The sequence below is a fragment of the Zonotrichia albicollis genome, chromosome 2 (genome assembly GCF_047830755.1).
Source record: "Zonotrichia albicollis isolate bZonAlb1 chromosome 2, bZonAlb1.hap1, whole genome shotgun sequence".
Lineage (NCBI taxonomy): Eukaryota > Metazoa > Chordata > Aves > Passeriformes > Passerellidae > Zonotrichia > Zonotrichia albicollis.
This window is the reverse complement of record NC_133820.1, coordinates 68,018,994-68,041,905: the sequence shown is the minus strand read 5'-3', so window position 1 is coordinate 68,041,905 and position 22,912 is coordinate 68,018,994.

Sequence of the window (22,912 nt, the reverse complement as noted above, 5' to 3'; positions counted from 1 at the left end):
CTCAGAGATTTGCTAAAATTGGCTACTAATAAGAGGATTTCTGAAATCAAATCAGAGATTCTTTGATTGAAATTAGTGTCATTGTATGCATTCATAAACTAATAGGAAACTAAAAAGAAGCGTAAAATTACTACTTGCAGATTCGGCCATTTCCCAGGGTTAATAGTTGCTCTTATAAAATCTGTTTATCCAGCAGAAAACTTTTTCTGGGAGCTTTTGCAATGTCTGTCATGGGGCATTTCTCTATTTTACTGTTCCTCCTTTGGCTCAGAGATTAAAAACTCGAATTGCCTCCTCACCTTTTGTGACAGAGGTCATAGAACTATAGAATTATAAATCATAGAATTATAGAATGTCCTGAGTTGCAAGGGACATACATGGATCATCAAAGTCCAACTCATGGCCCTGCACAGGATCACCCTAAGTGCTGAATAACATTCTTTAATACAAGCATTTGGTGTCAGTAGGACAGGTTTGGGTTTTTGGGGTTTTTTTAATTAGTGTCCCTGATTTATTTCCTGAAACACTAATGACAACTAGAAAAACTGCTAAGTCTATCACTAAGAGAACAAATGCCCTTTTTGGCCACTTCTCATCTTTTATCACCGGCTTTATCTTAGCAGACATTCATAGCTCAGCACCTTAAACTAGAGGTGATTGTTTCTTTTGTTTTGTGTTATGAGATTTGTTCTGATTTTTGAAATATCTTCATTCATCTGTCAGGAACAAAGGCCAAGCAGGAAATGGTTGAGCAGCCAAAGCTGCTCCATAGACCTCTGCCTCCTAAGCTGCTGTCTAAACTGTCTGCACCTAGGGAGAATGCTGACCAAGGTAAACTGTGCAGACAGTTCCTGTGGCTCATAGTTACAAATGCCATGTGCTCTCTAAAGTTAACACAGGAGAAGATGGATTGGCAGCTCAGCCCCTAGTGCAAAGCAGCGTGAAGGAGAGTGCAGTATGACCCATATGACCTGCAGCTCTTTGGGAGGCTCCTCATGTAAACTGGGGAAGAGCCCTCTTGGCAGGTCCTGGGAGCTGAGCCTTCCACCTATCAGATTTGAATGCTACCCACTGGATAATAGAGGCATTCCCCTTAGCTCATCAGAAAATATGAGACATAGCAGGAAAAACTGCTGGTGTCAAGAAAAATAAAATTGGATCACATGGAGTCGGACCATAGGGGAGGTGAGATACAGCTTGGATTCAGAAAAAATGGAAAAAATGACATTTTGGAGGGTGGGCATGCTCTTCTCAGAATATGCAATCCTGTGAAAAGAAGTATCTTGACTTATATTATTTTACAGGAATCAGGGATTTCTAATTAAAACAAAGAACTTTCTGTGCAGTATGCTTTAGAAATAGCCAGGCATTTTGTGTGCTGCTTATATATGTGAATGAAAAGCTCTTTCCAGTTTATATAAAGTAGCTATTGATTAAATACTTAAGGAACAACCTTTAAAAATAAATGTGAAAAACAATAACATGATCTCTAATTATAACATTTTTAACCTAAGTAATATATGAATGAGATGGAAACTAGGCACCACTCCTGAAAACAGATCTGTGGAGAAAAACCCTGGCGTCTGTGCAGGTTCACTGACTTCTGTCAACAACTTCAGGTCCCAGGAGCTGCTGTAAAAAAATAGAATGCAGAAATTTTACAGTGTTTTTTTATGGATTAGCTCAGTAGAATAAGTTGTGGCATGGAAAAACAATGATGTCCCTATGACTGAGATAAAGAGACCAAATCAAGTTTGGGGTTTTTTCCATCCAGCTTCTGTAATCTGGTAGGAGTATCCAAATAGCTAAAACTCCTCAAGCTTCACACAGTCAATGAAGCAGGAAAAGAGAAATAAAATACATCAAAAGGGTTTTTATGATGTCTGAGAGAAATGGTAAGTAATTTGAATATTCATTTTGTTATAATACTGTCATACTGTACTTATCCTCATTATGTAATATTAAATTAAAAGGAGTGACAGTTATATATTAAAAGTAATACCTTTTTAACAGTATGAAAAACAGTAAAGAATACTCAGTTAAAGAAGTAAGGATGAAAAGTCAGATAATATAATATCCCTTGATATTATTAAGCCCTGATGAATATTATTATGAAAGTCAGGTAAAATCTGTTTAGGTATAATACAGCTCCAGTCTAGTGCTGCCCAAACAGATTTAAATATTTCTGGCTCACTACCAGAACTGTGATTCAATGATTTAAGCCAATTAAAAAATAATAGAAAAACCTTTTATCTGGAATCAAAGTTCTGCTGTGCTGGCTGTCATTCTAGTAGTACATATTACTGATGAATGCTATTTATAGATTGTGTATTTATATAGTAAACATGACAGGAATCTAAGAGCTCACAGTAAAGTTTGTTCAAGGATCATTTCTCCAAATGGAACTATCACACTTGAAAGATATTTATGCAACAGCATGCTCATTGATCAGCAAGCAACTCTCAGCAATGGTACTTCCATCATCTTGGTGGATGGAATTGTTTTGTGCTTCACCAAGTGTGAGACTGAGATTGAAGAGCAGAAGCCCTGGGCTGGAAAAAAGACAATATTTTGTGTTGTCACTATCTTTTCCCTCACAGAGAAGTGTAGAAAGTGGGGCTGTAACAAAATGAAGTTGTTGATTAAAAAGGCAGCAGAAATGTCATGGAGGGTGGGCTGTGCCCACCTGAGAGCTGGAAGCCATCAGACACTGAAGCTGAGGGCAGAAAAGTCAGGGAGATAAGCCAATGGTCCCAGCTTTCTTTGAGAGCTAAGCTGTGGCAGAGATGTGTAAAGACCTCTCTCTCAGCAGGTCCCAAGAAATGAGCATCCCTCATTAAGGGAACAGAGCATCAACACCGTGGAGCTAAAGAGACTGAGTGAAGGATAATTTACTAAGTATTTCTTTGTCAATAAAAATGTTCACAATTAAATGGCTGCTGTCTGCAGTGCTGTTCAGAAACCAGGGAGTAGCTCAGGACCCAATGGTCCTCTAAAATGAAGTCTTTGGAGATAGCCCTGGTGGAACAGCCCTGAGCCCAGTTCCAGTGAGAGGTGTATAAAATGAACTTTTGATTCAGTGTTTTCATTTGGCATCCATGGCACAGTTTTTGTAGTGAGGGGGGCTAAAGGGGTATCATACATGAGAAGCTGCCAGAAGCTTCTCCCATGTCTGACAGATCCAATGCCAGCCAGCTCCAGGATGCACCCACTGCTGGCCAAGGCCAAGCCCTTCAGTGATTGTGGTAGCTCCTGACCACAGCCCCCATTCCCTGTCTTCCTGCACCACTAAGGGGAAGAAGGTAGAAAAATCAGGAGTGAAGTTCAGCCCAGGAAGAAGGGAGGGATGGGGAGAAGATGCTTTAAGATTTTTGGATTTTTCTTATTACTCTGCCCTGGTTCAGTGGGTAATAAGTTCAGTTCATTTCCCCAAGTCAAATTTTCCCAGTGATGGTAGCTGGTGAGCCATGTCTCCCTGTCCTTACCTTGACCCACAAGCCTTTTGTTATATTTTCTCCCCCCTGCCCAGCTGAGGGGAATGACAGACTGGCTTTGGTGGGTACTTGGTGTCCAGCCAGGGTCAACCCCCCCAGTGGTGCGGGACACCAGGGCTCAGTGCCCACTGCTGCATTAAGAATATAGAAGTTTAGCAGAAAATTATGCCTCTTGCACTCCAGCTGGTCCCCAGAGATCAGAGGGGCTGGGTGTGACTGGGTTTAATTTCTGATTATAGCCAATTTAATTTCTGATTATAACCTCATCAAATTCAGTAAGAACTTGTACAGCCCAGCTTCAAAACCAGTGCAGTTTATTGGAGTAACAGCAAAGCAGGTACAGAATTGCCAGGGATAAATGCACTAACCACAGAGTGTCAGTGGATGTTGCCACCCAAGGCACAGTAACAGATCTGTCAGTGACATATATATATAATTCCTGTATAATATATCCACTCCAATGTAGTGGAAGGTGCAAAGCTCACCTAAGCATCCCTTCAGGGGCAGAGGAGAGACACAGTCTTGACCAATCTGAAGCAGGCAGAGGTTTTTGCCCCCGCCCCCCATATTTTTTTTTCTTTTTTTTCTGGTCCTGGAAGTCCTCTTGCCTATACTATAACTTTTGGCCCTTCCCAATTAGGTGGAAGAATCACATGTTATAGGTGGGGTTTTGGTGACTGTGGTCTCAAATATATGGTCACTCTTCTCTTCATTTGCATTCTTATGGGAGCAGAAGTTTGTATGCAAATAGAACTTTATGAGGATGTTTGTTACTTCCTGCCAGAATTTGTAGTTGCCACCAGAGGCAGAAAGAACACTTTGATGATCCTCTGCCTGCTGAGGCAGCTGTAGAGGCTGTGTGATCTCAGTCAGAGGTCACTCCAGGCAGGCATGGTTTCATTGTCAGCCCTTGCTTGAGCCAGGCTCTAGGTAAGCAAGAGGCTCAGCTCAAGTTTGTCTCAACCAACTTCATCAGTTCTTCATAGACTTAAGTCATGTCTGACTATTTAAGGCATCATCCACCTCATGACCACAAACATGCAAACAATACCTATAAAAAGCACAGGAAATTCTGTGAATCTGGCTGTGGCTGAAGTTCTGTGAAGTGTCCCACCCTGCAGACACTGTTGAGACAATTTCTAGAAGATTATTCCTTTGTTCCTTTCACAATTTCCTGTTCCTTGACCACGATTGACCTCACTTCTGCCATCACACTTCAAACATGGCCCTTCCATGGTGCTTTTTTTCATATAATATTTGCCTGATTTGCCTTTCCCATTCAGTAGGATTAGGAGATCCAAGTAGGATGAGGCTTAGGTGATACACAGAACACTGTGGAGCATAAGGGGAGGGAACACTCACCCAAGGAGCCCCATCTACTTCTCAGGTGAAAGATCTCATTGCACTGGCACATGGCACCTTGCAAGTAGATTCAGGATCCCTAAATAGGGACTTGTCAGTGATACAAGTGGCCATATTTCACACACAGGAGAACAAACACTGCTCATTCATTCTTCATTAAGCTCACAAGGTACCTCTGAAAACCTGTCCTTTCTGTCCTGCTTCTGAGCTAACTCTTCTACTGGATACAGCACATCAATCAGAACAGTGTGCAGGAGAACTGCACTTGTATTGAAAAAAAACCTAACACATTTTGTGATTGCCAGCACTGAGATGCTTGGTCTCAGTTGTTGGTGAATTTTCTCTGAACAAGAAAAATGCATATAGGGCATGGAGAATTTGTCACATGACCTTTTCATCACAAAGGAGGCCAGATTATCCCTCATTGTAAATGCCTCTCTTCTCTTGTCTTCAGCAGGAAGGCTTTTTGGACAAATATTCATCTAGAGCAGTAAAGAGTGCAAATCATGAAAATGGAAAAGAAGGGTCTGGCAGTGCTCAAGGGTTAGTCAGGCAAACAGACACTCACCTCAGCAATGAGCATTTAGTCCCTTCAAAGTCCAATGCAACAATGCAACCCAGACTGTTCATCAGATTTACCATGGTCAAGTGCAAATCCAGCTCAAGGGACCCTTCTTCAGACCCAGCTGGTCCCTGGCAATGCACAGCCTGTTTGACCACATTTGTTCTTGCCTTATGTGCTTCCAACAGAGATAAGCCTATATCTACTTAGCCAAGATAATATCCATGGGCAAATACACTTGCAGCCCAAAACTACAGGTTTGCATGAATTAATAAGAGGTTTGATTCCTCCAAAGCAAGTTTCCAACAGAGCAGAAAGATGATGGATACTTCCCAGATCTAGTTCATAAGAATAACAATCCTGGATGTTGGTATTTTCCAGGCATAGCTGCAAGCCTTCCTGTCTACTCAGGCAGCAAAATGCCAAACCAACTACTTTGAATGGTGCTGACATAACTTGGGTTGAATTACAATTTCACAATAGGTGAAACGCTGAGCAAGTGCCATGAAAATTATTCAGGATGCATCTGAAAGAGCATGAGACACAGTAAAGCTACAGAGGAAATGGCAGAAGGGGGTGGACAAAAGAAAGAAGAAATAAACAATAGAAAATTTAAGGCAAGGGTACTACAGAAAAAAACCCCATGCTAATCAGTTATTTGCACAGCTACTCTAAGACTAAGTTTTAAATCACTAATATTTAGTTTTAAATAATTTCATTTTCATGCAGTGGTAGGGTAAGAAATACAAGATCACTTTACTGTCAATGAGGTTACAATTCCAAAATATACTTTAAATAAAAGCTGCTACTGACTCTTGAACACAGCAACATGAGCAATGCATCTTTAAGGAATATACCCTGAAGGCTAAAAACAGTTTTCTGCTACAAGAAGCAACACAAAACTTCCACTAGGAATCTACACATAAGTTTTTCCTCAGACTGTCTTGTTCATACTGCATGTCTTGAATGTTTCACAGCTACCTGTGAGAATGTCTGAATTGGATTTTCATTTTTGCTGGAAATGTTTTTCATCTTTACAATCACGTTGCAGATTTTTGTTTACACATAAAAGGATTTTCATTTGGGTTTTTAGTTTTAACAAAATACAGACAATGCTTTCTTACTTTGACTATTGTTATAGTTACTACCCTGGGAAATCTTCAGCACTGAAGGATTGTTTTCCTTGCAAAGCAGATGCCAGGGATCTAAGAAAATTCTGAATTCCAATGCAGTATGTAACTTCTCTTTCATGATAGTCCTCTTCATTATTTACACTCATCTATGTATTTATTATAACCCTTAATATTGTAATATTTATTGGATTCATATTTGATAATATTACAGGGATTAATAGGTAGTGTACATAGCATAGATACACTTTAGTGTGTATCTGTTGTGAAAATTATTAAGTTCTGGTTTATATGGAACTGGATGGCAGATTATATATTAAAGTGTGTTTGAAATTATATAAGGCAAGAGTTAAATATTATCTCAGGCCCCATGTAGTTTGAGACAGTGTATGTAACAATAATAAGAATGCAGAATTGGTGTTCTCCTATTGGAGTTTGTATAAAGCTTCCTAGGTTAGAAATGAAAGAAAGAATTTTATAAAAGAGCAAAAGAGTTTCTCTGCCTGGTTTCTGGAGATGTTTTGGATTGCATGTTTGAATGGTTTGGATCTTCTCTAGAGGATGAGTATAGTGCAGAACCTGACTAGGCTTCTTGAGTGAATATACCCAGTATGCCTTAGGAAGGTTGCAGAGGGAATTCTAGCAGAGCTGAACAACATGGGAGAGTGTTACTTTACGAAGCTGATTCAATATATATGTCTCTTTTGGGCCTACTTTCTGTTTCACCTTCCAGACTCCACCCCTTTAATAGTTACCTTTGTCTGCCAGTAACTTACTCTTCTTTCCTATACAGGTCCGTGCTGCTTGTTTTCCATAACTTCACTGAAGGGACGTAAAGCTGAAATTTCCCAGTTCAGTTATATACTTAGATATAAAGCTTTTGCCTGGGCAAAGACTGTTTTTGGACAAGAGAGTTGTAGATGCAGGCTGGAATGGAGCTCTGGCCAAGCCCTACTCAGAGCAGTTTAGACCTTCATATATCTCCCTCAGGAGCACAGGACTCTTGACCTAAAGAAATAATCTAGTATTTTCCCAAACTTTTTAAAAATGTGATCCTCACCCTCCCTACTTTTCTGACTCATCATGTGTATGCAGCCAATTACATGAGGCCACAAAATGTCAGATAAGTGACTTAAATGAAGGTATTACTAGCAGCCAGACTTCTCTTTTGAAAAGTTTCACTTCTGCTTTTGTAGAGCAGAGGACTGGATGACTTCAGAGGTCCCCTTCAGCCTATATTTTTCTGACTCCATGGTTCTCTGTAATTTCTATTTTTAATTTCTAATTCATCTTTCTATTTTATTTCCTTGTAGGCTGTTTTTATTGGAAGATCTTTAGTATTTGGATGTTGCCTATAATGATATTAACTTTATTCCTGATAACATCAAGAACCTCAGGTACCTAAATAAAAGAAAATGAAAATAGATCTGTACATCATAATGCTCTGGACCATATCTGGAAATTAATTATGCCACTGAATGAATACATTGGAAAGATTCACTGCTCCCTTCTCCCTCTTCTTACTCCTGTCCTATGGGAAAGTCTCATTGAAACAAAACCAGTAGATGATAACTGCATACCAGAAACAGCCACTATTTGCAAGAACCTTGATGATAGCCATAAGTCAAATATTCCTGTGCAAAATATGACCATTCTCTTAACTGACCATACACATTTACATACTGTTGCTTTATATGACAAGGAAAGAGAAGATGTATTTCTAAACCATATATGGTTGTTTTCAAGCAGTGTGAAGTGTTGGTGAGATAAAAGTTGAAATGGAGACCCACCCAATAGAATCTGTAGGAAAAAAAAATATTAATATGAAACTTGTCCTTTGCTGACCTTAATGTTGATGTTATCTGTATATACATGTCTAATACATTCAGATGCTCACATTCCTGTTTTTCCAGGTAATCCAGGTACTTAAAAGTGTCATTAGAAAAGTACTGTACATACAATTGTGTCTAGAATGTAAAGTGTACTATGAGAAACACATAGCATTTTTAATGTACATACTAGCTTGATTTATTGATTCACCAAATAGGAATTAGGAGAACAATAATGTGGTCAAGGTTGGATATGGTGTGAAGAGCCTATAAATGCCTAGTGATCCCTCAAGTTACCTAAAAATCAAGTGTTTGAACACTGAAGAGAACCAGCTCTCTGTTTTGCTACCTGGGATTTTTGATCTTACACTAAAATTCCTCCAAATAAAAAATTACTTTTTGCACTCTTGTTCTGGAATAATAATATTCAGAATATTCCAAGATGCTTGGTCATGTGGCTGCCATTTGCTTCTCCAGAAAGTACCCAAAGGAAAAATGCCTACAAATTAAAGACAGAAAACGAAAAAAAAATTGAATGAGCAATACAGAAATACGTCCCATTTTCTTGCCTCCCCTAAGGAGTATTATGAATAAGAAATATGCAGAGATGACCCCCAATCAGTAAGTGTACAAGTACTAGGAGAGTGGAAGTTCATAGGTGGTCCACTCTTTCACATGAAATTAATGTTGATCAGGGGTATGATGTATGGGGCATGTCATGGTTTGCTCAAATCCAGAGATCAAGTGTACTGAATGAACGTGAAATCACTTTTAAGGGAGATTTATCAGGCATGCAAATATTTCTGTGTGTCTGAGGTTACCTAGGAATTTACACTGCCACCTGTCCTCCAGACAAATGTGCCTTGCAGCTTCACGTTGTGGCCGTGTGCCAAGCAGTCTGCTCAGAGGGGGGACGGACCTGAAGCTCACAGCTGAGACAAAATTATGTCAGCTCCATTTCTGGGAACTGCAGAATCATTTTCTCCCCTCTCACCTCACAACACTGTAGAGCACATCTTTCTGTTTTTGGCATGCCTGCCTCCTTCCCCACGGGAGCCTGCAGACTGTGCATTAAGGCCACAGTAATTACTCCTCTGCAGTGGTGTGGGCCCATGCTGAAGTGGAGCTGGGAAGTTTGAGCACCTTCTCTAGTGATGAACCACAGCCATTTGGAGGCCAGATGATTTCTTTAATCTGCATTTATGAGTGAGGAGGTTGAGCTGCTGTGGGTGTGTGTACATAATTGTAGAAGGATGATGCCAAGGTTTTGACCCAGTTTCTTCTCCAGCAGAGTTTCACTGTCTGTGATTGCTGCAGTGGACCTTGGAATGGCAAAGGACTTTGGCTCATCGTTTCAGGAACATGCTTAGATTTGGAAGACTTCCCTTTTGTTTCCATGCTTGCTCATCATCGTACTACAGGAACCTCACATCTCAGACTGTCTTGTCTCCTGTACCTTGTGAAAAGTGATCTGGATTGCAGCAGAGGAACTGTGAATGGAATAGTTTAAAAATACAAGATCTCATGTTATTCTGTTGTACAACCTGGGACTCAGCTGGAGCAGTGATGGTATCAGTGCTTTCCACTCTGAAAGGTCTCTTTTTATCAGTGTATTTATAGTTGAATCAAAGGGAAAGGCAGACTCAGCCCTATGTAAAATCAATGAAGTTATATGCTGACCCTGTGTTTCCTTCAGTGATACTTGGAGAGGGATCAGATTTTTTTCTACTAGCACTATGTCATTTTACATCATAAGGCTTGTACAAAAAAAGAACAAAACAACAAGAACAAAAACAAACAAAAAACTCCAAACCAACAACAATACCAAGAAAATTTAAAAAAAAAAACAACACCTCCATAACAAAACAAACTGATTACTTTATTCCTGCACCACAAATTACACATAGGATGTATTTGTCAAAACTGCAACATTTTTGCAAACTTTAGAAGGCCTTGTAAATAAATCTTGGCATTTCTAGTAAATACATTTGGTTTATTATAGGAAGAAAACCTGAATTTTTCATGAGTTGCAGTCCCCAAATCCAAAATGTCTGATGTTTTTCTACATTCTAAGACCTCAAACAAACAAAAGCACTTTGCCTAAGTGCCTTGATGATGAAGATGGCCTGCAACAGAACAGGGATCAGAGCTCCAGCTTCTGATCTGCTACTGTACTGCTCAGTAAAGGTTTATTGGTTCTCCCTGTTGTTTCCTACATGGTATCTGTACCAATGAAACAACACACAAACATAATGAAACTCTAATGATTTTTTAATTTTAAAAAATCAAAACCCTCTGATTTTATTACAATGCACTTAACAAGACATTATTATTAAGTGTGACAGATTTTCATATGTTTGGTTAAATTTCAAAACCCAGCATTATTTCACTACAGTTGAAGGGGTTTGTTCTGATTTCTGTAACAAACATTGTACTTTTGCCTATTCCAAGGCAAACATTTACTGATTCGAAGAATTTATACCATAGGTCTGTAACAGACTTTGGGCCCTGATGCACTGAATCCAGTGCCTGAGTCTTCTCTGGCTGTGGAACACCTGCAGCTACAACCTGGACTGAACAGGAGAAAGGGATTTCCCAGAATGGCCCTATGGGACTTGTCAAACCTGGTGTTTTCATAACCTTCAGCTGGAAGTGCCTTGGTTTTGTTATGCATCTTGATTGTCAATAATGTAAATTGTCTCAACAGTCAGTATTGTTTGACTTGAGGCTGGAAAGTCTGGAAATGGCTTTTCACAGATGCTGGATACACAGCATTATAAATGCAGGTGGGACTCTGAGACAGAAGAGGGAAATGCTAAGGGAGAGATGAAAAACTGGTGTCACAGGTCTTCTTTGTATCCAAGTGCTCCTATGCACAGATGTAATTCCCTGTCCCAGTGATGGGAACACAGTATTTATCCCAAAATAGTCGCTAGATCAGTTTCATCAGTAATTAAATAACACAGTATTTATCCCAAAAGAGTTGCTGGATAAATTGCATCAAGGGCAGAGCCCTACATATGTGCCTCCTGCTTGTCTAAGAATTGGGCCACAAAAGCGGGTGCCTTCTGCTGACCTCTCTCTCTGGCCCCACAAATCTTGCAGGCCTGATGATGGCTGTGTAGCCTAGAGTCACTGTCATATTTTCTGAAAAATCCCTTGGCCAGGATTTCTTCTCCTGAGAAGCTGAGAAGCCTCAGAGAAAAAGGTGAATAATAATTATCTGATTCGCTTCTCCTGTGTTTGCTGCTTTGGAATGTGGTTTGGACATTGTTTACCAACTGTTAATGTTTGTTTGCTTCCCTGTGAATTGTTTTTACTTAATGACCAATCACTGTCAGCTGTGTCGGACTCTGAGGAGTCAGTCACGAGTTTTTATTATCATTCTCGTTAAGCCTTCTGTCAGTATCCTTTCTCTTTCTTTAGCATAGTTTTAGTATAGTATTCTTTAATATAATATAATAAAATAAAAATCAGCCCTCTGAGAACATGGAGTCAGATTCCTCATCTCTCACCTCATCCTGGGGACGTCACAAACTCAACAGCCTAGTAGCCCCCATTTCTCTCCCCAGCACCCTTTCTGCTTTCCAGCATGTATCACTTTATCCTCACTGACCTGTGGCTGGTGAGCTCTGCTCCAGTAGGGTCACAGGGAGTGGAAGCACCTCGGCCTCAGCCAAAGAAGGAATGCTTTTCCTTCCTGGTGAGTGCTCCAACCTCTGCTCAGCTGTGCAGATTCAGTTTCCCTTCTCCCCTCCTCCTCCTCCTCCACCTCAGTGTTGTCCTTGTGTGGTTCCCACAGATCAGTCACCCACCTGTGTGTGCAGCAGGGAGGCTGCAAGTGCATTGAGGAGCTGCAAGGAGAATTTAGGTGCCTGTGGACAAAGGCCAAGCCAAGGACACAATGAGGCTTCACTCTGTTAACACACCCAAAATCTTGTTTCTGTGGAGCTGAAGAATGGAAAGAATTGTGTGACTCTTTCTCCACTTGCTGGACTAATCATAGTAAAAACCTCAACTTCTTGTTTCTGCTGGGATTTTCACTGGAGTCATTAATCTCAGTTACAAGTACCCAGCCACACGCTGCCAGAAATAGGGAAATAGGGGTGGACAGCAGTGAGGACTGGGAGTGAAACTGGAGACATTTAAATGCAGAAGCAGAAAATGATGTAGCAGAAAGAGAACTGCAAGAGGGAATTCAGAGTTTTAATAAAACTCATGGGCATTGCAGAGAAGAGAGACATTCTGAATTATGATAATAAGGGTTATTCAAACGCAGAAAACAGGGAAATGTGTCACTTGCAAGAAGATTGCCATTGGCTAAGTGTTAAAGCTTTCACATACAGAGGGGAATGGCTAATACTGAAACTCCACAGCAGTTTTAATGCCTACCACGGAACAGGTAGTCTGAACAACTACTCCATGATTTTGAGAGGAACAGCAAAGGAAAACTCTGTGGCACAGAAATAAGAGAGAATTTTATTTTCCTTTAAAATTTTTTGGGATTTATGTAATTCCAGAAGATTTGTGCATGCTGAGGAACCTGTGGCTGAAAATCAAAATAACCCAAAAACTAGCAAGATGCCCAGTAAAATTAACAGTGACCTTTGGCTTTGTCTCACCTGTTGTTTATGGTGAGTAAAGTGAACTCTGCACTGCAGAGTACAGTACAGAGCACAGCAGGTGCTTCTGCAAAGGGCATGAAGGCATAGATATACACTGACATGTGTGACCTTCTGTGCTCTGGGCTTGGAGCTGGCTGGCAGAGAAGGAGCTGTGAGCTGCAGTTGCATTGTCTTCCATGCTACTGTAGTAGTAGTAGCAGTAGTAGTGGTAGTAGCAATAGTAGTACTAAGAGTTTCTCAAGTGCAGCACTCTCTCAGATACTCTCTGGCTTCTAAGTGACAGTTTGGGCTGTGCCAGGCACAGGGAGTGTGTCTGATCCTGCCTGAGCAGATATGCCTTTAAGGAACAGTAGTCCTGTGTCTTCCAAAGGGAAAAAACCCATTTGCTAACACTGAGCTGCTCTAGGGATAACTTTAAAAATTTTCTTCTTTTATTTTAGGAATGGCTGTTAAAGCTTTCCAGGATTAATTAATAGGAAGAGTCTCCAGACTGAAAGAGCTCCAAATGCATTCAGGATTTCTGGCCCAGACTCCCAGCCTCTGTGCCAGGCTCCAGGGCAGCAGGGATGTACTCTGCATTGCTAACGTGGCAGCAGCACAGAGAGCTGGCACTCAGTGTGTCTTTCACAAACCGTGAATAATGCACGGAGTTAAGGGAATATAGGAATAGAAGTGGGTAAGCTTGGAGAAGCGAGAGGGTGCCAAGCTGGCTGTGGCACACGGTGCCGCTGTGTCCTGCCGCCGCTGGAGATGCTGGGAGGGAGGGCATCGGGCATCCCTTCCTCGGGATGAGCCCTCGCTCCTCTCCAGCCCGGAGCGGCTCCGCACACCCACCTTAGGAGCAGAGAGCAGCACAGCACTGCTGAGGCTCGCAGTCTGGTTCTGCTCGTGGGTCTGGGCAGGATTTGCACTTTGTGTGGCTTCAGCTACACAAACTGCAGCCCCGCGGCGTGTTTGCGGGGCCTCGTTTGTCCGTCCGTCTGTCCCCGCCGTCCGTGCGCCCTGTCCCGCACGCAGGCCGGTGGTGCACGCACGGCAGCTGTGTACAGCCAGCCCCCTCTAGCGGCACCTGTCCCCGCAGGGCCCGATGCCCAAGGAGACTGGACTCGGTGTTTGAAATTTTTAAATTTTATACTACGTTATATAGCATGGTGAGACGAGATGGAGACATAGAATCGCAGGTTCGGAGAGATTTGAGCTGTTTGACTCGGTAAGACAGTCTCTCTTACCCTGCATATGGAGCAAGTCACCTTCAGGAGTTTCTGTGGTGGAGTGGAACGAAAGCCATGATCAAAGCTGCTGCTGCTCGGGAATACACAGCTCTTCAGCTCACCACTAAGGCTCCTCTCATCTCCTCTGTGAAAGCCTTCAACCCTCATTTGCCTTCCTCCTCATCCAGGCCACTCCCCAACACCCCCATTTATACCTTCAAATGTAAAGCTGGTGTTAGATGAGATCCATCCCCTGAAATTACACTTGAGCATTTTACTAGCAGCATTTACTGCAGTGTAACTTCAGGCACCTGACCCACATGCTGCACCATAGGCATCATATTTTGTATGTGATAGCCTACACACAGAACTCATGCTTACACAGTACCTCAAACAGAAGATTGGAAAAGATTATAATTACAGCCAGTTTGTGCTGGGGACCTCAGTTTGATCTTTCCACTAACTCAGATTTTTGAAATTGTGTACTATGGAGGCAGAGGACCAAGGTTATGTGAGGTTAAAAGTTTTTTCTTTTTTGTTTTATCCGGAGATCACTAAAAATATATTTCTGACTTTCACATCATGTTTAGATAGTGCAGAAATTGCTGACTACTGGGTGATGAATACACAGCATTCATGCTTCTCAGATGTGGCCTGATTTGAGACAAGATGTAATTTAGTCAAAGCTAAAATTGGCATCTCTTGATTGTATTGCACTGGGCCCTGCTCCTTTAAACATGTGTCTCTGTGTGTGCATGCATGTGTGCAGGTGTGTGCAAAAGCAGGTGTGTGCAGACATACCTGTACAGGCAGGCAAGAGGGGAAGGAAGCTTTTTACAGCAAATCCTTTCTCAATTCACATCTCTGGTCAGCTGAAAGGAGCTCTAAGTGTGCAGGTAAAAAGGATGGTGAAGCAAGAAACCCCGAGAGCTCCTGCCTTTGCATGTTGAGAGCAAGGTAGCTGTGAGGGATGTACACTCATGCACTGATTTTGAGCAGCCAGTGGGGAAAATCTGGGCCACAGTTAAAAACTGCAGCACATCCTCTCCCACAGTTTTCAGAGGAAAAGCCAATGATTGAGGACTGTGTACTGCATTCCTTGGTTGTGGCTACACCTGTGGCATTTTGTACCTGTAAAATACAGACCGATTTCTAGGCCAACACACAGGGCTGGTCACTGGACCAGCTGGAGCATGCAGGAGTGTGTCCTCCTACCAGGAAACAATCATTTGCTGCAGCCCAGTTGTGGGTTAGGCAAGCACAGGAAAGATGTCTGTGTTGGGGGAATGAAGTGGAGCTTACAACAGCAAAAACTGCAACCATCTGTGTTTAACAGCACCAGGCTGTTGCCCCATCACATTTACAAAACTCCCAACAGACTTGATCCTGCTGTTCTGCCTGTTTGCTTTTCACTCTTACCTGCTCCCTGTTTTGTCTTCTCACTGAGCTCAGCTCACTTGGCTGTTTCTGCCACCTGCAAGAGCCCCATCTCCTGTACCATCCATAGTGTCCTTTGGAGCCCAGCTGAGGAAGAATCTTCCAGCTGTCATGATGAGAGGAAAGCTGAGGTTTCTGCTTCATTGATTGTCACTGGTGGCAAGGGAGGTGAACAGATACAAGTCACTGCTTTCCTAATTCTTCCTGCCTGTGAACTGTGCCAAATCCCTTTGGAGATCGAGGCACATCTTGCTGATCAACATATGAAACACACACCACTCCTTTCTTGGCCCTCATCTTGGCATAGAACACAGTCTTAGGGCATTGCACAGGGTATAAAATTTATGTGATATCTTATTTTTCAGTGTAGAGCTGCCTATGGCTGAGGAGTCCAGAACCAGGCACAAGGACATGCCTACCTGCAGGCACAGAGCTGACCATTAAATACCAGAGTGGCCACCTGGGGCTTCTACAAGCAACCTACAACCCTCACACATAACTAGAAGCTCAAGATGATGTATAAATTCCACTATTTCTTGCAGCCCCAGTACATGAAGAACCACACAGAGGGTGATGTGCCACACCAGAGCCTCTTGCTCAAGTGGGATCCTCAGCCCTGACTTTCTGCATGATGCTGGGACCTCTTTCTCACTCTGTGACTCACAGGTGTCAAATGTCACAGTACAAACACGGGGGGGTTGATCCACTCCCCCTCCTTGCTTTATTCTGATGCCTGATTAGCAGAGAGGAGGGAGGGGGAAACCTTTTTTTTTTTTTTTTTGCAAAAATAAGGAAAATCCTAGGTCATCTCTTATTTCACTGGGGTAAAATCAGAAATGATTCAGTGTCAGCAACTTCCATCTTCTTCCTTCCTCTGACTCAGGCAGAACTCTGAAGACAAGTCCTGTGTAGCCATGCACCATCTTTCCTTTGGACAGGGTTTTGCACACATGGTCAGGCAGGACAGGACAAACAAACAGTAAATACCAGCTGCTCTCTGCCCCTGCATAAGCAGTGCATGAAATGAGCTATAGCACAGCAAAGGGACAGGACCAGCAGGTAGGTTTTATGCCATCTGCTCTCAAATGTGGATGGCTGGCCTTGTTTGAGAAATCTGCCCTTAGGCACTAGCGTGGTTTCAGTATTTGTTTTCCTGGTAAGATCCAGTGCATAGAAAAGACTGACAACATCTATGGATGTATTGGTTTGGAAAATAGCACCCTGAGGACAGTCTGATACTGTGGTACCTGTGATCATAGCCTAGCTTTGAAGACAAAAGAAGTGTCATTTTTTCATGAGGTGTGGCAAAGATCATTTGTAAATCTAGAGCACTCGTGATTTCCTGGATTATGAAGTCTGAGGATTTACAAACAGTTTTTTTTTTTACTCAGACAAAAGCATGTGCTTGTGCTCTGTCCTCAACATGAAGTGGGAAAAAAAGTGTGAGCTCCATCTTACAGCATTAGAAAGAAGTTTTTCCCTCTAAGCTTGAATTCTGAATTTCTTTGACTGGGAAGCTATGTAGGTGAGCACGGATCATTGGGAAACAGTCATGGTTTAGCTGCTGACGTGCGTTTCAGGCTTCACAGACAGGTCAAGCTGGAAGAAAGGATGAGTGGTGAAAATGTACCCAGAAGAGAGCAGTGTGGATTTCAGTCCTGGAGAAAGTGAAGGCTCTTAGTAACAGTCAAAGGCTAATTATTGTGATATGTGCTGGAAAATCAGAGTTCTTCCAGGTTCTTCAAGTTTTTCAGGCTGCTCCTCTGGAGGTGGAACAAGGAGAGAGAGCAGGAGAGTACTTGGGCCTGCGATGAGAGCCCAGAGGAGACAGCAGCTGGAGGCAATGAGCTGCAGGGACCAAGGTGTGCCTTCTTGGTAGGCAAGGTGAGAAGGAAGGTCTGCTGAAGGCTCCAGACAAGCACAGGTGGCAGATGCCAGAAGAAGAGGGAGAAAATGCTAGGGAGAAAAGGCATGGCTGTGGGAGCTGGGAACCCCTCAAATGTAGGAGTGAATGAGGTGTCCACAGAAACCTGGAGATGAAAACATAGGGTAGGATGGCCTGGAGAGTTTCCCTGTGGAAAGGAGGCCTGGAAAGATGAAAATAGAAGGAAAATTTCTGTGACAATATGGGAATAATGTCATTGAGTTTCTTTGGTGAGCATGCAGGACAGTGCTGAGACAAGACTGCCATGGAGACCCAGCATCAAAGGCCCAGTCAGGATCCAGCAGATGGGCTGTTTGTGGATTTCCCCATCTCCTGGCTGGAGTAACTGGAAGACTGACACAGGGAAACATCTTGTCCATCAGCAGCCAGCACCTGCTGCAGCAGCAGTTGTGCACATTTGCTGTGTGAAAAAGGAAGTACATGTGTTAAGTAGCCAGAATGCAATTTTGAAATAGGAAGTGTGTGGGATATGCTGGTAGCTATTTCTGCTTTCCCATCAGCCTGACAGATGCAGAAATCCTGGGGATTTGGGTTAGGGGAATCCAGCCTGTCCAGCTCAGGCACTGGCCTTGTGCCTGACTGCTGGGACCTATGGAAGGAGGCCTACAGTGGATGCAGGGCTATTCTGCAAGGAGAGTGAGCCAGGGGTCTTTGAAGGCACTGTGAGGGGAGGCTGGGACAATCATAGCTCTTTGGTCAGAGGGACAGTTGATGAGTGGTGCTGCTAACATGTTGACTAATATAAACATGAAACATAATCCAATTTTTCTTCACTATAGGGAAGAGACAGGGTCTCTTCAGCCTTCTCTGTGCATTTCATGCTTTCTGAGAAAGTCAGTCTCCATCACTGCTGTGTCTCTCAGGGTTGGAGATGCTCCTCTGCTCAGTCTGCTGGTCTTTATCTGGGATGTGCTTCCATTTGAACCATCACCTTCCTCAGGGCTGTTTCAGCCTCAGCTGGATTGCATTTTGCTATCCACACTTTTATCTAATTACACATGATCTCATCCCTTCATATTTTTATTCTTCAGTGACTTCTCAATCTTTTGTTACACTTCTAAATGGCCCTGTGGCTCTGCTTCAGTCATAGACCACAAATATTTTTTCTAGTGTGACACAGCACAACATGCTGGCCATGTTAATGCTGTGCTAACCCAGGGAATTGCTGTGCCAAAGTATTTTCCTGTGAAAGAAGATTGCAATTGCAGCTAGATGTTACTACAGTCCAAATCAGCTTTTAGGAAATCCTCTGTTATAGAAGCATGGATATTTGCTCTGTGCTATGACATAGAGTAATACTCACATTCTTTTGCCTCATCCATGAAATGTGTAGGAGGCCTTAAAATCATATCCTATTCCAGTAAAACCATTCCTGCTTTTAGTTTCACCTTCTGAGAACTCAGGGAGGGGGAGCTTGATTCACAGCAACTCTTGGCCAGAGATGAGAGCGCAGTGAAATGGCTCCCAGGTGAGGCACATAAATTCTCCTTTCCCACATCACGCTCCTCGATGCACAACAGTGTGTTTTGGCAGTCACTGACTTGCTTTGAAGTGATCACAGCACCACATTACTGCTGATTTATGCAAGGCACTCTGATCCCTTTCTTGGAGGAAATGCTTCTTGGTGTTGTCACCTAAGGCAGTAGGCAGGCCTCCCCAAGGACCTGCCAGCACTTTTTCATCTCTTCAAGCTGACAACATCTCAATAGACTTGCTTCTCTATCTCTTTCTTTTTTTTTCCTCTCCAAACATCTCCCTTAGTATCATCCTTAGCTTATGGAATAGCCAAGTATTTTATTACATTATTTTTTTATCATAAAGATATTCATCTGGGCTGTAAAGAGACTAAAATGGTTTAGGAACTGAATAAAACAAGCCGGCCTAGGAGAAGAGGAGCTGGTAACATTGGGGATTTATCTCTCTTTCATTTTGCCTCTATGGACAACTGGAAATGCCTTGGCTAAAATAGCAGAGAAAGGAATCCAAGAGGAACTGCTGCTGCCGCTTGGGGAAGTAAAGCAGTCAGACAATTTCAGATAAGTGACATAGGGACAGTGGGAGCAGAGCAGCTGTCAAAAATCAGTCCAGCTCAACTCTTGCAACTGTCCAAACAGCTCCATGGTCATCCAGACACTTCACTGTTCACAGCATCAGCAACACAGTGCTGGGACAAGGCAGGCACGTGAATAAAATCATGTCGCCAGCTAAAAGCTGACACTGAAACATGCTTCACAAGCATTTTTCCCTGTTCCCTGGGCTCTCTTGAGCAAGCATCTGTCCATCACTTAAGCTGACTTCAGGCAGATGCTGGCAGGAAACTGGAACCGAGATGCTCTGACCAGGACAATTCTCAGCCTGAGGAAAAAACCTCCAGGCAATGAAAAGATTTTCATTGGAAAGGACCATTGAAATAAGGCCTTCAGAAGACTGCATTTTTTTCTTACTCAGTTCCTCTGTAATACTGAATTCAGCACTTTTTACTGGATCCTGGCCATTGATGGGTGTGACAGACATCCCTGGAATTATACAGACCCATCAAACTACTTAAGTATTTTACATACTTGCTTACAGTGGCAGCAAGACCTGTATTTGTGAGGCTTTACTACACCTGATAATTAGTATTATTCTGCTGTTTACACTAATAACTGTATGATGCATCATGAAAAATCCTGGCTTCAATGCACTGCACACAGCCTTAGCAAAGCACTTCCACCTCCAGAAAACTCACAACTGAAACTAAGAAGGAAAATATGACAAATCAGTATAAACAAATAGCTATTGTAGAAGAGGGCAAAATTGCTAACTGCAAGAGCGGGATGTTGGTATTGTATTCCTTTGAAACCTTGTGCCTATGGAATTTACTAATACTACTGGTCTTTAAGCGAACTCTGCCTCTGAAGTGAGGTGGGCAGTTAGGTAGGAGTAGGTTTCTCTGCCACCAAAGCCCCTGAGAGTGCTCCTCCAGCAGTGCTCCTGTTGTATCTGCATGGCAACATAAAAACTCATAGTAAAGAATGAGCTTTGGTCATCATTGCTCAGGCAAACAGAAAAGTGTGACAATTCCCTTTCCACAGCTGAACAATCAGGTATCTGGCAACTCTCCTCTGTGGAACATGTTCAGCTCTCTAGCTAGTAGGCAGCTTATTTTGAACTGGCCCAACTCCTTAGTAAGTTTTCCTAACCCTTTGATGTCTGCTCCTATCAAAGAATTCAGAGCTTACACATACAAGGACTGCAGGATTTTACTTCCTGCAAAGAAGTTCAGTGTAGTCATACAGCTTTTTTTTCTTAAATTCTTTTCTTGGATATACCTTATCATCTGGTTTAGCCTCAGAAATGACCAAACTCAGTACTTACCCATAGAGATATGCTCAGAAGAGCATGGTATTGAGTTGAAAGCTTAATGAGCCTCAAAACTGGATTCAAGAACTTGGCTACACCCTAAAAACATTTAGAAGGCTTGTACACAGAAGTCATCCCTTTCTGTCCAAGCTACTTCATCACCCAAGCAAATAATGCATGCTTTCAGTTTCAAGATGGTTGCTTTATGCTATCCTAGGACAGCAGCTGATAAAAACCACTCTTCCCTCAGCAATGCTGAGAAAACCTTGTGTTTACAGGTCTAGTGTGCCTTGCTTCTCACCAGAGAAGACATTAAGGGTGAATAGCCTCAGGTGTTCCTGTGCTATCCTGTGCTGACACCAGCACACAAGGATGTGGATTTGGTATGATCCCCCTCCAGACCCAACAGTCAAATGTAGTATTCCTTCAAACACAGAAGATAGTTATTCTTTCCAACTTGGGGCCAACCTGCTGGCATCTCACAACTTCCTCCTCCTTACTTTAGCTTCAGCAGCAGAACATTTTAGCCAGTTTCACTTGGTCTATAAGCATACTGATATAGAGGCCTTTTTCTTTCCAGCTTTACCAACTCACTGAGGATCTGCTCTTGCTGCAACCTGTGTTGTGGTAGGTGCAATAATTAGTGAGGATAAGCTGTACTGGCTCTGTGGAGACATGCAGTGAACTGAACGGATGTGAGGGATCAGCACTTGTTGCACAAAACCTCTTGCCTGACACTCCTCTCCTGTGCACTGCTACTGCTTAGTGAGACTTCAACATTCATGAAAAGCACAGCCAGAAACCAGATCAGCTCTTCTAAACTAATGAATAGTGAAAAAGACATACTCAGCTGCCCTGCAGGTTATCCCACAGAAGGAACATTCACATCTACTCCTTCGTAAGCACAAAATCCCTGCAAGCAAAGGCCTTTCATGTGATTCAGTTAGCTGTGCACCCAACTTAAATGAGAATTTACTCTTGCATAACATTAAATACAGTCAGCTGCAAAAGCAGGCTCTTTATCACCACCGCTTACCCTGCATTGGTGAGCTTGTGTAAGAGACACTAATATTGCTTCAGAGCAGTAAGTAGGTAAGCTGGTTTTGATCACAGAAAAATAGATTATTGGAAGTGTTAGTGAGCTTAGTAGTATCCTAAACATTAATGTAGAGGTGAATTCCCACATAGCAGATCCTTTCATTGCTAAAAGGTGGAGGAAACAGATGAGGACAGCAACAAAAAATGCACAAAATGAGAACAAAAAATTCAAATACTAACAGCACCCCACTGGAGATCAGAATACTGATTCATACTTTCAGGTCCTAGGATTTCTCTGTTCATTGGTACTTCACAGCACTAACAGAAAAATGGTTTTACAGGTTTGAGCAGCTGTTCTACTTTTCTGAAGGCAAGAGCCTCATTAGAAGTAACAAACCAGCCAGGGAAATAAAGCTGCTTTCAATTTCCAGCACTTCACCTTCAGGCAAGGACTCTGTCTGCAAGTGTGAGGGTAGATTTAAACAGGAGCATCTCTTCTCACCACTCACTGTCTCTCCTCACATTTCTAAGTGCTCTGAAAAGAAGCTTTCAGAGTGGAACAGCTGGTGAAGGTGGCAAGGTGTTGGCACTGGGTGACTGCATGGCGGCCTGTGTGTGCAGAGGCCAGGACTGCCTATGCCAGATAGAGCTGCTTCCATCCAGCCCCGATGGACACACCGCAGAACAGGGCTGAGCGCCTCAGCCACGATGGTGATACTGCTAAACACTGTATTTTTAGCAGCAGAAAGAGCATGAGAAACAGCAGCAAAAACACCAGGGTCAGTGAAAAAAAAGAGAAGGAAGAGGTGCTTTAGGCACCAGAGCAGAGATTCCCCTGCAGTCCATGGAAAGAACCTCACTGGAGCACATGAATATTTACTGAAGGAACTACATCTTCCAGGAGAGCCTGTAGAGGAGCAGGTGTATCTTGAAAGAT